The sequence below is a fragment of the Alligator mississippiensis genome, chromosome 1, assembly GCF_030867095.1.
Source record: "Alligator mississippiensis isolate rAllMis1 chromosome 1, rAllMis1, whole genome shotgun sequence".
Taxonomy (NCBI): domain Eukaryota; kingdom Metazoa; phylum Chordata; order Crocodylia; family Alligatoridae; genus Alligator; species Alligator mississippiensis.
Genome location: NC_081824.1, coordinates 328,578,893 through 328,595,541, shown reverse-complemented (window position 1 = coordinate 328,595,541; position 16,649 = coordinate 328,578,893). Strand labels below are relative to the sequence as shown.

Genomic DNA, 16,649 nt, shown 5'->3' with positions numbered 1-16,649 from the left:
AATAACTCCTGTTTCTTCACCAGCCTTAAATTCATAGTAAAAATTGCAGAACAGGGCCCCAAACAATTTACCCAGAGTCCCTCTGTTGCTTCCTCTCTTATTCTGGTGCATTTGATTAGTATGGCCCCATGCTCCATGAGATAAAGCTGGACCAGGTTGTATGAGCCTCACCTGCATATACATTTTGGGAGCATTCCAGGACTTGTGACAAGAACACTCAGTTCAAGTCACAAATTAATTAGCACCTAGATACTTTGTGGGGATGTATCTGGAGTACACACACATTCTGAGCAGTGCTGAGCATTGAGGTCACCATGGCTTGAAGTGCTGTTGACTCTGGTGAGGCCCAGCCCAAAAAACTATGTGGCAAATCACGAGCCTTTGGCTTTGGACTAATATCATGCATAATTTATACTACATATAAGTAGGTGCCAAAGTACTGCTCGGAAATGTGTTTATGGAATATCTGTGCTAAAACTTGCAGCAGTTTAAAAAAAACATGCCTCAATTCTGGGTGAACCAAGTATATGGGTACTATGTGCAAATTACTACAGTCTTCTTTAATTTCAAGGTTCTTGTTTTCAAATTTGCTCCTCACTTCCATGCGCTGAGAGAGAACAGGGTCTGACAATAAGGAGAGGGGGAAGGGGCTGCTGAGGGAAAAAGTTGAGGGGAAGCAGAGAGCAAAGGGGTCTCCCAGATGTATCTTCCCTGCTGTAGCAGTAGAATGGGGACAAATTCAAAGGAAACCTCCAAAAATGGTGTTCTCTACCTAGAAAATTATAACAAATGTATACATTTTTCAAACATAGAATCTAACTATTACAATCTTATAATCAGGTTCATCTTCTATTTGAGTAAGTACAGTATATACTTGATGAACTCCTGTCTTCTGGTCACTAAGCACATAAATTAAAACAAATTATAACAAATTGACTCAGTGAGCCAGTTGCAGAGGTCTTGTTAGTTTATGGGAATCCCAAGAGATTCTAAATTGTTCTAACTTATACCAGCTTAACCTGGTATAATTATATCTTCCCTCAGATTCATCTCTGCCTTTGACCTACAGCCTATGATACATGGGTCCTGCACTCTGGAGTTAATTGGAAGCCAATGCATCTTCCATGTGTTTAATGTGTCTCTAACCAGGGAAGCAGCTGTATTCTGCATCCGTTGAAATTTGAGTGGTAGTTAGGTTAGGAAATGTAGGTAGAATAGGAAGAGGTGGAAAAATCAGGACATGAGTTGAGTTGGGGAGGAGGATAATGAAGTGTATTATGTGAAGAGGAAAATGAGACATGAGATTATATTCATCAGAGAGGTAGGGATATGTTTTTTTAAAGTGGATGTATGAATACATAATAAATTACAATTGTTGTGTTTGGTATTAAGAGACTCTATATTATGGTTTATAAATGCTACTCTTACCAGTTACATTTTAAACTTTTTCCCATGTACCCTTTTATCTACCTCCCGCCAAAACTAGATTTGGGGCCCAGATAATGCAACAGTGACCTCTTTTAAATTAATAATATTTAGATGACATTTTTAAAATGTGCAAGGAACTGCTTACAAATAGTGACCTAAGGTAAGCTGCATACAGTGGGATTGTTTTTCATGCAGGGCTTGCTGTGTGTGTGTGCACGAGACACTACTTCACCATAGCAATGAGCTACATCACCATAGCTCATTGCTATGGTGACGTAGTGTCAGCACGCATGAACCATAACAGTGATTCTACTGCTCAGTAGTTAATGAGCTACTGCACAGTAGGTCATTGCTACTGCACAGTAGCATGGGAAAAAACCCATGTGGTGTCAGGACTGCGCAATAACTGCTTAAGGAAGTACTAAATGACTGCACAGTAACAACTGCATAGTCCGACTCATGTGTAGACGTGCCCACTGTGAGGCAAAGAACGCTTTCATTATGAACTTTCCATAGTGTTTGAGTTTCACTACAGGCTATACAGGTCTGATTTGGTTTGTTGGCAGCCAAACTCTGATGATGCAAACCCTGGTATTACCAACCCAAAACATACAAAACTTATGAGATTGAAATAAAAATTAGTTAGCAAATCAACTTGTTTTATGGTGGCCTGATTTTTAGGAGTATTTTAGCTTCTGGGGAGTAAAATCAGCCTACCTCCCCACCAACCACAGCTTGGGAGAGATCATCTCAAAATTCAACATAATAATGTCTGCACAGGACGGGGCAGAGAGTAAAAATCTCACCCTTAACTAAAAGTTCCTGAAGAAAGACCGAATTAAGGACCATGTTGTTTACAGGGAAGTGGAAGCAGAGAAATACAGAATGAGTCTTCTATTACTAATATGTCTATATCAGAGAACATTTGGAGTAGAATTGTCAGAAAAGATGGGGCCGTGGGGGGGTGCCCCCTGGATATGTGCGTAGTGGGGTGGACTGCCACTGTGGGCTGGGGTTGCACTGAGCTCTTCCCAGTGGGGTCTGGGCCAGGCTGCACTTGGGGGAGGCAGTGGTGGCACTGGGAGGGGATTATGGGGGGCGGCCTGCAGCCATCCCAAAATTCACCATAGCCCCCCAACTGGGAGTCACCACCCCCGCCCCCCCGTGCCTTCCAAATGAGCTGTGGCTCCATTCTGTGCCCTGCCCTGCCCCAGCCCCTGCTCCACTCCCTCCCTCACCACAGGGGCCTCACGCCCCTTCCCTCCCCTCTACCCTTCCACCACAGCAAACTTACCAGCTGAACGCAGCTCTCCAAGCTGCTGGGCTGTGCTCCTGGGCCCATGCATGCTGTGTCTGCATGAATGCATGGGGCTTTAATTGGCCAAATATTCGGCCACATCAGGCAAAAAAAGTCAATTTCCAAAATAGTAGATTTTCTTTATATGGGTGCTGATCCAATACCAGACTGATATATCAGTGCACCACTAATAAATAATGTTGGATTAAAAATTGAGACATGCTTGTGGATTTAAGACAAGTAAAACACTAGTCATCAACAGCACTACATGGCACTAAATTATTTATTTTTTTGTGTGATTTAAAAGAGCATTTGAGCAGGGCATTTATTTATTTTATTGAGTATTTTTATATATATAGGGCCAATCCTAGACTTGTCAGCATAGGAGCTGCAAGTTCCGCCTCTATCTATGCTTGGTGTATGACCAGTGTTGGTATACTACCTAGTTCTAATCCTAAATATGAGGATAAATTCAATACCCCCACTATACAGTAGAGAAGTGCATAGTCCCTTTTATGAATGGGGAACTGAGGCAAAGAAAATCTAAGGGATAGATCCTCCCAAAAAACATAGATGCCTAAACTCAGGCAATCATTGACTCAGACACTTCAGGCCCTGATAAGATGTTACTTTTATTGCATGATTCATCTGTTAAATCATGTAATAAATTATAACATGCTGCAAGATAAGCCAATGTATGGCAAGATAAAATGGGAAACCAGCCACATCTTTTCACATCTTTGTGGCTGGCTTGCATTGCACTTTTATTTGAATGTGTAGTATTGGGCTGCACCATGGTTTTAGGTGTTGGCATGTGGGGAGCTGATCAGCTGAAGGGCTTCCTGCAGGCTGGCACCTAATGCTATATGGTGCATTCCGATCCAGTGCTACACCATACAGCTTTTAACCAGTCAGCATGCTGGGAGCCAATTGGAGCTGATGCTCATGTGCCACACCTAAACCCATGTGATGCAGCCCAATTCAGAGCTGCATTGTGATGCTTTGAACTTCTGACACATGGGGAGTCCATGGACTCCTTACTCTGGCAAGTTGAAATGGTGCTTCAGGAAGCATGCCATCAGGGACCAGTCATACAACTAGGCCCAGATCCCCAAAATTGTGTAAATTCTGTGCGTATGCACATCTGTCAGGGCAGGGCATTTGATTTTTGGGATATGGGATAAAATTCATCAGATCCCAATCACACATATATATATGGTCATCTGTCAGGCACTTATAGCTGCATTCAAGGGAGCCTTCTACACCTCCCCCTGCAAAAACAAACAAACAAACAAAATCCCATACCCCACCTATTTTCTAGTGTGCGGTACACTTAGTTAAATTGGGACCAGGACAGGGGGACAGTGAGGAGAGAGAATGTGATTCTGGAGAGGGAGAGGGAGAACAATAATACAGTGGAATAAACTGGAGTGGCAAGGTTGGAAGGATGATGCTAAAGTTACAGAGCAAGGAGACTGGAATTAAGATCAAGAGAAACTGGGACTAGGTCAGGAGAATGAAACTGGGCTGAGAAGACAGTGGTTGTTAGCTTTATCTGGGAACAGGAATAGGTCTAAACGAGGAGACAGGGTAGTAGGAGTTGTATCTAGGGGGGAGCTGAAAGTGGAGACAGTATGCACATCTACATGTGTGTTTTAATGTGCATTAGCCTATTTTAATGCTCATTAAAGCATTACAACGAAACGTGTTTTCTTGCTAATACACATTAAAATAGGCGAATACACATTTTTCTAGTACTTTACAATGGAGGTGCTAGATTTAATGCACATTACATAAAGTGCATTAATGAATGTGTATATGCACCCAGTATGATTAGAGCACAGCCTGTTTCAGAGCCTGAAACAGGACTCAGGATCTGGGAGTCTTAGCATTACTCTGCAGTCTACAAATATCTGTTGAACCCATTGGTATGATTTCCTTTTTTCCTTTTGCTGCTTGTTCACATAGAGGATAGCATTCTGCTGTGGCTACCAATTGCCCATTAGCACAAAGAACTGAGATCTTCACAGTATGCCTGAAGGTACTAACCCTCATGATGGCCTGTGAATGTCCAGATATCACAGAAGGGAATTTCTGTGGTTTTTTAGTTTGCTTTAAAGTAAACTAGGAAAGTTAAAAGCTGCATTGAAGAACATTGTTAAAGTTGCAAGCTAAGCACTCAGCAGTTAAGAAATGGCTGAATTAAACCCGTCTGTAATATTTTAATTTGGTTTCTTGTGTGACAATGCAAGGTGATTATACAGTTTAATTTGTTACAGAGGTTCAAAGGTGTACACTGAATGAGTCAGGGGACTGCAAGAAGAAAAAGAATGGTTTAATGGTTATAGCAGTTGAATATTGTCCTGGAGAACTGAATTCTGCCCCTGACTGACATAAATTTCTGTGTGATATTAGGTATAAGTCACGTAAACAGAACTTTAAAAATTTTTTAATAAACCTTGATTCTAGGATTTCCTACCTTTTATATGTATGTGGTTTTGTAGCTTTGTGTGCGTGCGTGTATGCATAAAATGATTCTCAATTGTAACTAAAATTAGTCTACTCATCTGTATGCTGTCTTTATATTCTTTCTGATTATTTTATGATTAACTATTCTGTAATTAAGACAAAACAAATAGAGTTTTAAAAAGTGTCCTTTTGGTACAGTTATATTTTATAACTATTAGTAAACAATTTGACAGTAATTTTAGGGATTTTTTTGAAGTGGAACTTCTATTTGTGTAAATGTATTAGGACACAATTTTTAATTATATTGTTAATTATATGATTTTTTTTTCCCAGAAGACACATGACTTAGTTGGACAAGTGAACAGAATTGTGGTCTTATGTGTATTTGTGAATCTGGAACTTTCCAATGTTCAAGTGCTTGATTTTGCTACCTAAATAATGTTCTTTTAATGTAGTTGTGTGCCTGCATATATAGTTTTGTTGCTATATTCTATGGTTCTTCTTAGAAGTCAACTGGATGACATGTGAAGGAAAAATAAAAACAAGATATTTGTGTTTATTATTTGAAATATTTGTTACACGTTAAGCATCACTTTATGAATTTACTATTTTCCTTTCATCAAAGAAATTGATAAATGATAAACTATCATATTTTCTCTCTCATTTGACACTGCCATTTTTACTACAGATGAAGTAATTCAGATTAATATTAACTCTGGGTTTTTTTCCATTTGGCTTCCAAATTTTGGCCCTGTGTTGTGAACATAGTTAAAAGTAATGTTATGGTTATTGTTTAATAATAATTATTTCAATGGGTGAGAAAAAGCAGGAAGAGCCATTTCTACAACATTTTCTTCAAACATGCCAATTCTTTAACTAAATCCATGCAGGTGGACTCTTGTGTATGTGGAGAGCAATGCTTAATTAAAGCTCCATGGCCAGGTACAGACATTACACATTTACTAGTATAAGGGATCAGAAACCAGTCCATACCTGTAACAGAACAAAAGTTTCACACACATAGAATGGGTTCTGCCATTTTTAAACCAGTCTAAGATTTGGTTCCCCTCCCCTGCCAACAAAAGAGTGAATGTGTGTTCTGTTCACTACGGATCTAAACTATGCCACTAAACAGAAAACTGCAAAACTTAAATTGATTCTGCCTCAGGCTTTTTGAACATCTATGCCTAGCCCATATGTGTGCAAAGATTAACTCCATATGGTTGAATAACATACTTTGAAAATGTTTTTTTTAACTATGATGCAGAGGTAGGATGATCCTTTTTTTCTTGGGCTCCAAAAACAAAAATCCAATGACCCTCCACAAGCCTTATCCACACAAACCTCTCACAATTCATTAAAAGTTAATTGAATACATAGGATTTCCACTTTAAGCAATAACGATTTTCAGGTAATTTAAATATGTGGCCAATAGAATTTTGAATAAGCCATTTTCAGTTAGTACATTTATACCTCCATCTTGTAATCTGCCTTTAAGATGCACTTATTTTCACTCAAAAAAATTCTGTTCTGTTTTTGCTTGGTTCTACACAAAGAATGACTTAAGGAAGGTTTATTTTGGTCTTTTCTGGTCAAGTAAATGGTTGGGATCAAGTCAGACATCTAGCACTTTTAACTGCTGACAGTTTTGGATCATGGGAGTATTGGGATAAACTCTGAACTCTTTGGCTAGGGACATTCAAAAAGCCTAAGCTTGAATTGATTTAATCTTTGCAGGTTAGTCTAACCTGTCTAGACTGAACCGATTTGCAAGTGAATAGACATTCACTTTTGAGTCCTGAAATGCAGGCACGTGTCTGCAGTGTCTCAGGCTAGAAGCCAGGGGGTGCTAAAGCAAGCCCTGGGCTGCAGGGAAGCTGTGCTAGGGGGCGGGGGAGGCAGATGTAGCCAGGCCCCAGCAGGCCTGAGAATGATTGGGGAGGGGTTTAAACCCTGGCCTGTAGGACCCCACCCCAGGTGTGCCTGGAGGGGAAAGAGGGAAGTAGCCCTTGCCAGGCTTGTCCCTGAAGCCAGACACCAGCATGGGCAGCGCCCCAGGTGAAGTAGGGCAAGGAGATTAAACTCCCCTATCTCCTCTCTTGGGCATGGGCATAGTCTGCTCAGCTTTCCCCTCTGCTTGCAGCTTGCACAGCAGAGGGCCTGGTCAGAGCCAGCAGGCATGCCCCTGCCATCCACCCAGGACTGCCAACTACCCAGCTGGGGCTGTGGGGCTGGGATTTGGGCTGTAGATCTGAGCCAAACTGGCCCATGGGCACTGTTGAGGGCAGATGGGGTGGGGCAACCCAATCTGGGTCACAAGGGCTGGGCCCATCCCAGCAGGCTGGGCTTGGGCTAGGTCTGTGACAGCTGGGTGGCTGGATTGCTCCCAGCTCCCCATGCCCAGGCTGGGCAGGGATGTTGTCAACCCACAGCTGGCTGGGAAGGGACCAGCAGAGCTGGCTCAGGCTAAGCCATGGGGGCAGGGCCCTTCCCAGCCAGCTGCAGCTCCATGACAGCCTGGCATGGTGGCATGGGTGGTGGCTGGCCAGGCAGCAGGCTGCCCAGACTGGCTCAGAGGCAACAGCAGGCCCAGACTGTGGCAGCCACCTGCTAGGGGTTTGTGTGCCCACAGCTACCACCACAATCCCTGTCCCTCACTGTGCAGCACGTGGCTGGCTGCAGCTGCACCACAGGCTGCGCACGGGATAGGGCCAATGGGGCTGTTCTGCCTCCCTCACCTTCAGCTGCCACTGCTGTTGCTGCTGCTGCCCCTCCCCCTTCCATGGCGCTCTGTGTGGGCGGGCGGGAAGCTTCAGCCTGGCAGCTTCTGCTCAGTGCATTGAGCTCTAGCTCCCGCTCCCAGCTGCCTTCCATCCACTCCACCTTCCAGCATGTTGACCAGTCCTTGCGGGCAGGCAGAGTGGATGGAAGGTGTCTTGGAGCTGGAGCTGGATCTCCATGCACTGGGAATAAGCCACTGGGCTGAATATTCCCCCTACCCTTCCCCACCACCCAGAACAGCACAAAAGGGGCAGGAGTGGGAGGAGGAGCTGCTGGACGTGAGGGGAGCACAGCAGCACCTGGTGGGCTGCAGTGGCACCTGATGTAGCTGCACCCCAAACTGCGTTCTTGCTGGGGCCAGCAGAGCTGTTCTGCTCCCCTCACCTCCAGCTGTGACTCCTGCTCCTGCCACCCCACGCTGCTCCAAGTGGGCTGAAGCTTCAGCCTGGGGGCTTCTGCCCAGCTCATGGAGATCTGCCTTCTGCTCAGCCCATGGAGAGCTGGCTCCAGCTCCCAAATGCCTTCCACCCATGCTGCCCGTGTGCAGGAGCTGCTCATCATGCTAGGTGGGCAGAGTGGATGGAAGGTAGCTGAGAGCTGGAGCTAGCTCTCCATGGGCTGAGCAGAAGCCACCAGGCTGAAGCTTCAACCCACCTGAAGTGGTGTGGTATGGCAGGAGCAGGAGTCACACCTGGAGGTGAAGGGAGCAGAACAGAGCCCCTTTGCCAGGGAGCCACGAGCCCCTGTGGTAGGGAGCTGCCTCTGAGCCTGCCAACCACCACACATGCCACCACCCATACTGCCAGGCCAGGCTGTCACAGAGCTGCAGCTGGCTGGGAAGGGCCCTGCCCCTGCCTCTGCATCCCAGCCTAGACTGGCCCCTCCATGCCTGCCCTCACCAGTACTTGTAGGCTGGCCTAGCTCAGCCCTCCAGCCCCAGCCTCAGCCCCAGCCTCAGTTGTGGGTGAGGCAGGCACATGGTGGAGCCATGCCAGCTGGCAGGCTCTGGCCATGCCCCTGCTGCTGTAGTGGCAAGGGGAGGAGGCGTTACCCTGACAGGAGCTGTTCCACCCAGCCAGGCACACCCTGCTGTGGTCCCTGGGAGGAGAGGGAAGGGAGGGAAAGGAGTAAATCCCCTCCTGTCTCCTTAGCCTTAGGGGGCCATGCTGGGCTGGCATCTGGCCATGCCCCCACCCCTGCTCTGGCTAGAGAGCAGAGGGGTGGGGTCAGCCCTACCCACTGGAGCAGACAGCACAGCACGGCCCAGGGCTGGGATGCTAGGAGACTCTGGTTTAACTTAAACCAGGAAGGGGTTTGGGACACAAGTTCTATAAATCATTTTGACCCAAATCAGTTAACGCTGATACGACGTTCAACCAGGTTTATCTTAGACCAGTTTCAGCCATTTTGAAACTGGTTTATGTGCACTGAACTCCTGTTCTGTTACAGGTTTAAATCAGTTTCTGATCACAAACTGGTTTATGTGTAACTTTTGCCCCTAGCCTTTAAGAGGACTTGTGTGAAACTTGTATTTGTTTTCTTTTTGTCATTTACAGATACCCAAGGAAGAGAGTACTGCTCTGAAGGGAAAAGTTGAGGGAAACTGGGGATTCAGCTACATTTGCCCCGGGTAAGTGAAAGTTTGGATGGAAATTTTTGTTACATAATGACATTAGTGTGAGCTTTTAAAGATTTTCTTTCCTTGAAAAGTAAATATTAACTATATTGGCTTTACATGCTGGAAATTATGAAGATGACTCATGGTTTCTTGGAATGAAATGGGAAAGGAATATTTGGGCCAGTTTAATAAAATGTTGTATAAAACCTTCAACACTTCATAACAGGCCTTGTTTTTACTTCCATCTTCAAAGTCTGTATAAAATTAAATGCAGAACAAGATTGTAGCTCACATGTTTCTGGTATCATGGGTTGTTTTTGCTTTTATAAATTCCCTTTATTTTTATCTTTATTTTATTTTGAGAATAAATGTTTAATTCAATGTTTTCTTAAAATTAAGCCCATGCTTTGCTGGATTGGGAATAAAGCGCAGAAGAGTTTGCAGAGCTGAGGGTTTACAGTGGAAGCATTCGAATATCAGGGAGCAAAAATGGACAAAGAATAGAATGTAAGAGAAAATGGTGAGCTAATATAACAATTTAGCAAATTGCAGAGAGTAGCTTCTCATTGCTGTATTGATTGAGGGGAAAGCTACTGTCATTTGAAACATTAAGTAACAAAAGGGTGCTCTTTCACTGCTAGGGCTGAGTATCCTGGCAAAGATTCCTAGGCTTCTGCCATTCATAGATGTAGAAACAGAAACCAAGGATCCAAGAACCACACCTAGTGTCCTACATGGCAGCAGAAACAATTACTGTTGAGCCCTGGGACAAGCCTGACAACTTTACAGTTTACAGGGAAAGGTGATTAAAAACTTATTATGGTTAGATTAAGTAATATTAGAGGCCTAACAGATTCATTGTAATCCTTTAGGGTTTTTTGAATGAGTAGCTAAGTACTGACCACTTTTCTGTTGAGTATGTGTTCTTAACATAGAGACAAGAGTTAGAATTCCCTTAAATGACTGTCAAAGTTTTAGCACTTATCCATGGTAGCAGCTCGGTAATTGGTAATGCTAATGAAAATCATATTTTTCATCCTGAGAGGTTTATATTCATTTATACCTGATGAATATTATATATTCTTCTATATACTATATATATTATTCTTCCTGCGTTACCTTTTACAAAAAATGCTTCTAATGGTGTTTCTTGCCTTTTGTTCAAATCTGGTCTATACTAATATTAATGCGGTTTATTCCAAAGCATTATCATAGCTTAATCAGATTTGTGTTGTCAGTACATTTTAAATAAGAAATTGATACATGCAGTATAACTATGTAAGAAAATATATTTTAGTCCTCTACAGTATTAACTGTATTTTTTCTAATGGAAGTGTCAATGTCTTCTATTCATTTATGCTATTAAAAGAATCAAGTTTGAAACTTCTTGTAACAAACTCCAAATTAAATAAACTTTAAGATTTTGATTTCACGATGTGTTGCACAAGTACACAGCAGAAGCATGGATCCTTATCTTCACTGTGAAATATTTAAGACTTCACTTAAGGTCAGTTTTGATTGTATGTCAAACATTGTTTATGAGTCTCTGCATTCAAACTGACTGGGTTGTTTTCATGTACACTTATAGTCAGTACTGAAGGGATGATTCTTGCAAATGGTGCATGCCTTTTGCATCACTATGGATCCAGCTCCAGCATCTAATCCTGAGATAATGGTGCACAAGTGTAAAGTTTTGTAAAGGAGTGGAATACAGTATTCTTAAATAACACTGGCACATTTTTAAAAAAAGAATTGGCTTAACAGTTACATTTCTAGTGCAACAGCATTGAGATATTTTCCCCTTTTTTCTTAACTTTTGTACTTGCACAGTTGTGAATGTTTTCAGTCCATCTTTGCATATTTTAGTCTATTGCTTTTGACAATAATGAAAGACAAGGTATTCCTTGACCTTTAGGATTTGGATCTTGTATAAGTTCGGCCATTCATTTTAAGCTCATTTTCTTTCTCTGCATGGTTCACACTTTGTCATTTTGAGTGTTGCACTAGAATTTCAGCAAAAAATAGAGTCTCTCTAGAATTATAGTTTATTTTTTTTTCTTTCATGTGACAAAGAAGCTTGTCAGATAAAAAAAAAAAAAATTGTCAATCAGCTATTCTTTGCAAAGAATATGTAGTTGCATTTGTCTTGCCTTGAAACAGAGATGTAGCTGGTGTAGTTCTCTGGAAAACTAAGCATGTGAAGGCCATGCATGCCCTTTGTAGAATCCTGAAGAAGGCAAAAAGTTAAGAAACATAGAGCTGAGCTAGTACTGATTTAGTCTGTCCTCATATTGATACAGGGTTGTTCTCTGCAGCAATTTATTTAGTGCTTTACCCAGCTTGCTCTTTTATTTGGCACTCATTTGTGGTTATTGTGGCATTTATATATTTTTTTCTTTTCCAAAATTGAAATTTACAGTCCTGAAGCCAGATTTTCCCATTTAGGCACATAAATGAAAGCACTGATTTTTTTTAAAGGAGTGCATGACCAGCAGCTTTTAGTGGGCACATCATTTTAAATGAGAGCTGAACTTTTGTGAAAGTCTGGTCTTCTGTTTTCATCAGCATAAAGTATGTTAGTGCAACATTGCCTGTTATAGTACATTATTTTTCAAGGATCATTGTATAATTTAAAAGCATTTGTTTTCTTTGCTAATCAGCCAAGCAAAGACTATTTGTCCTGTAAGACAATAGCAGTTCAACTATTTTTAACAGTTAATTTCAGAGGGATTATTATTATTATTATATTCTGTGGCTTCTGACAGCAATTTTTAGGATACAAATGTATTTCTGTTCAATTGACATGGCAGGTAATCTGTCATTCTGGGGGATTTAGGGCTGTTTTTTATTATATCTTTTCTCATGGAGGTAAATTAAGTTTGTGATTTGACTTGAATCAACTTAGAAACTGAAAATTCCTAATAAAATTTGCATTTTATTAGACGTTTCTGTAAGATTTTCTTATCTTCTGTGGAATTTTTTTTCAGTAGTGACTTTTTTTTGTTAATGGGAGGTTTTAAGGCTAAAGGTATAATATTCTGAGTTTTAATGAAAAGAAACAAATCAGTTTAAACAGTTGCATGTGTTGAAATCATTGGTTCTCAAGGAAGTAATAGAATGGATGTCTGCAAGGAAGACTTCTTTCCATCTTCAGTGTATAGTCTGTTATTTTAGGTCTGCTGACCTAAATGATAATGAAATTAAATCTTCTTGTTTTATTTCACAGCCCAAAGCAAATTGTCACAGCCTTTCCTCAGTGTTTGGAAACCTATATATCAGTAAACTTGAAAGGTACAAATGCCCCTTGGTTGGCCTCAGCATTAAAATATATAGAGACTGCTGCTTTATGAGGCTGTAAATGAGATAATTGATCACTAGTCCGGGACTTGGAGGTAGATGTTGGGTTTTAAAGAACAATATGTTATTTTACTAATTCCTTTAGAGGTGAATGTTTGTTTTTAGTGATTCCTGGAGAGTTGGAGTCTACTTTATGATGATACTCTGCATTAATAAAATACATAGGTTTCTATCTGTGATTTTTTTGTTTAGGACCCAACTCCTTTTGAGCACCCTGCTACCATACAACTTCCCAAGTACTGTTTACCATTAGCATGGGGTGGGAGATTTTGTTTACAGTTGGTAAGAAAATTTCACTTGCTCTAAATTTAAAAGGAAATATGACTTCAGTTAATGTGCACTACATATGAGTAGCAATATGGTTATTCTGGTTTTGTGATCCAACTATTGAGAAGAATTATAGAAAGGAAGGCAGAGGGACTGTTGTGGGAGGGGTGGCAAGAGGGGGTGGCAGTGGAGGGGTGCAGTTGTGATATGAATGAATATTTTGTATCCTCTTTAGGTGGATGAAAAAAAACTCATTAAAGACTAGGATTGCCCAATTTATTTGTTTATTGCTCTTTGATATTTAGAAAGCATCTTCAGCAATCCTTTTTGCAAACCAGCTCATGCAATAACTGGCAAAACAGAAGCAATTAGTGGTGTAGTCTCAAAGGGAATCTCAAGCTTCACTTTAAGTGCAATGATTAAATCCTCTAAAATGGTAACCAGTGCTGCCAAAAATTCTTGTAATTGGTCGCTAATGTATTTTGTTGTAGCAGTTGATAGCTACTAGATTTCAGGCACATAATTAGTAATGCACACACGTTTGGTCAGTAAAATTGAAAATCCTAATAACCAAGGCTAGAGTGGGCAGAAAGGAGCGTAGAGCTAGAGCACTGAAATAGTGCTCCGTTGATAGTACCTAAGTAGAACTGTATGCTTCAATAAAACAAGTGTCCTACTGTGCTGGAATACAAATGGGCTGTCTGTGGCAGGATACAGCAAAGACGTTTGGCAGAGAGGGATTTGAGAGCTTCTGGCATAATGTAATTGAATTGGCCATTTCTTTAAAGATACAGCAAATTGTTTGTTGCAGCATTCGTCATCATAGGAAGGTCAGACAGCTTGCCAAACATATGATATTCATAATAAAAAATAAAACAGTGACTCTTACACTTAAACACAAATCATTTTATCATATTTGCCGAACCTGCAAAATGAATGGGAATATATTTTGAGGCACTGATACATTTGTAATGTAAGTAAGATTGCAATTTGAGAAGGGAAGAGAGTATTAGTCAGTTAAAATTACCCCACAGGAATTTAGGTGGTTCAACAGAGAAGACCCCTGGTATGAGGTGACCGTAGGTATATTGCCAGTGGTGCTTGTTCACTCTTCCATGCCCTTTCAAGAGACTAGATGTTGTGCAATCATTTTTTTCCATTTAAAAAAAAACACACACAAATGAAGAAGGGAGACTTAAAAATATCTCCCTTAAAAAAAGAAAAAGATTGCTACTCCTTGTTAGTATTGGTTATACTGTGACAGAATTAGATGATGCAACAAACTACAGCGTATCTAAAGTGTTATATGAAATACTTAGTATCAGTACATTGGGAGAGCCCTTTCAAGTCGCATCCAGAACACTGAACATAAATTGTATTATGACAGGGGCTTTGGGCCACACAGTGATGCCTCAGCAAATGAGAAGCTGTTAGCTTTTAGGTCCTAACACATTCAGAAGACTGGCATTTTGATTTCTTGCACCAGTGCACCACTGATAGGGTTGGAAATTGGAACCAAAATAATTAGATTGGATATACAGATCCCAACAAACCAGCCAGGAAAAGGGAGGGGAAATGCTTTGAATTTTAAAACACCTTGCTCTTTTTATTTTATTTTTTCATGTGTGTGTGAAGGAGGAGGAGGAAAGCTAGAGCACAGGTGGCTATTGTTTATATTCCAGCCATGTAAGTTAAATAATTACAGAAAGCTTTCTTCATGTCAAAAGCTGGGAGGTTAAAGATAATGAGCTATGTTAAAATAGATAATGAAATTCATAACTATTATTACAGTAACAGAATCGTATATTTTATGGGTTAGGTCTTTGCTTTAAAAACGCAGATTCTAGATATTAGAAAAGGGAAAAACCTACCTGATTATCTATTCCATGCCTCCCTTCCAGTGCAAGATTGTTCCTAACACTATATTTTCTAATACTTTGTCCAGTAATGGGCTCCCTTATTCCTCTATGGAGATTTTTCTACAGGCTAGTAGAGCTAATACATCATTCTATCCAATATGTCTTTCCAGATATGTAGTTTATATATTTTTTCTTTTCCCCCATTTACTTCTTTTTACATAAACTGTTCCATCCACTGCTCAGTGGGTGTATCCTTAATACATATGTGAACTATAGTCTGACTTCATGTTGAGCCTTCTCCAAAGTTGTTGCTTTGTCAACATATTTAAATCTAGTAATCATTCCTGATAAGTCAGGTTTTGTTTTTTTCCTTACTTCCACATACTGGTTTGTTTGTTTTTTTGCCATTTACAGGACTCCATTTATTTCACCAGTGGATCCAGATCTCCAGGTGTAGTCGTAGCTTATAGAGAGCAAATATTATGTCTTAGTTCCATGATAGGATATCTTTGGATATGCTGCCCAAAACTTAATCTGCTTTTCCTCCCCGCTGCCCCTTGCCATATTCTGTTACAAACTTCTGTTTAGACTGCTGCCTGCAGGCACATCCAGACGCACCCGCACGTGCTTCTTGCAGCATCTCAAACCACTCTGAGATGCTGCAAGAGGCATGTGCAGGAACAAGAAAATGTTCCCCTCACTGCAAGTTTGTAGTGCTGGGGCAAAATTAGACCCCTGGATATCCAGGGGTCAAAAAACCTGCACAGAAAAAAAACAGGCAACCGGAGGCTGGGTCCTCCATAGAGATGTTCTGGCTGCCAGAGCGTCTTTATGGTTAGCCCTCGCCCTGGTGCTGAAGCATGCTGCCTGCCTGTGAGGGCAGGCAATGTGCCAACAGCAGGGAGCTGGACCTGGGCTCCAGTGCCGGTAAGAAGGGGTCAGGGGGCTGGAGGAGCAGGAAGGGGACCATGTGGGGGGACCCCTGCCAGCCCCGCCCACTCCCCTAGCCCCTGTGGGGGGGCTATAGCCCCTGAGGGGGGCAGCAAAACATATATTCATGAATTCATGAGACATGTATTTAGAATTCACTTTATTATGATGATAGAGATGCTGGTAGTCTTCCAAATTGCTTTAACACTGTAGATACATCAGTAAAACATTGCCCAGCTGATCGCTGTCTCTCTGTCTCCCTCTCTCCCTCTCTCTCTCTGTTTATAGCAGTCTTTTGTTTTAATTGTGAGGAACATGGATCCTGGGATATTTTACAGAGTGATTTCGGGATTTTTCTATCGGGGATTTTTCAGTTTTCCGATAGGGAACACCAAAATTCCTGCTAGGGAGGCAAGTGGCAGGACCCAGGCAGAGAAGCCTGCTCAGAGCTGGCACCTTGGACTCAGCTGGAGGTGGCTGACCTTTTGGCCAGTTGAGGCCAGGAGGACATGCTTTGACAGTTCAAAGCAGGCCGCCACACTGGGAACAGCTTCCAGGCAATACCTGCACAGATGGCTGAGCAGGGGGCACACATGGCAGTAGTGCCGCACAAAGGCCAACCCTGCAGCCATAGCCCACTGGC

At 41.8% G+C, this 16,649-nt stretch overlaps 1 protein-coding gene across 3 annotated transcripts in view; it reads left to right on the top strand.

Annotated features, from left to right (window-relative positions):
* The window catches only part of TBL1X (transducin beta like 1 X-linked), a 321,636-nt gene that overhangs the window by 75,070 nt on the left and 229,917 nt on the right, over positions 1-16,649 (top strand). For 2 of the 3 annotated variants that reach the window (XM_019495106.2, XM_006273491.4), the window contains one exon: positions 9,532-9,605. The exons of the other annotated variant lie outside the window; for it this stretch is intronic. The gene's annotated coding sequence lies outside the window, so the exon portion shown is untranslated. The remainder of the gene's footprint in view (positions 1-9,531; positions 9,606-16,649) is intronic. 3 annotated transcript variants of the gene reach the window in all.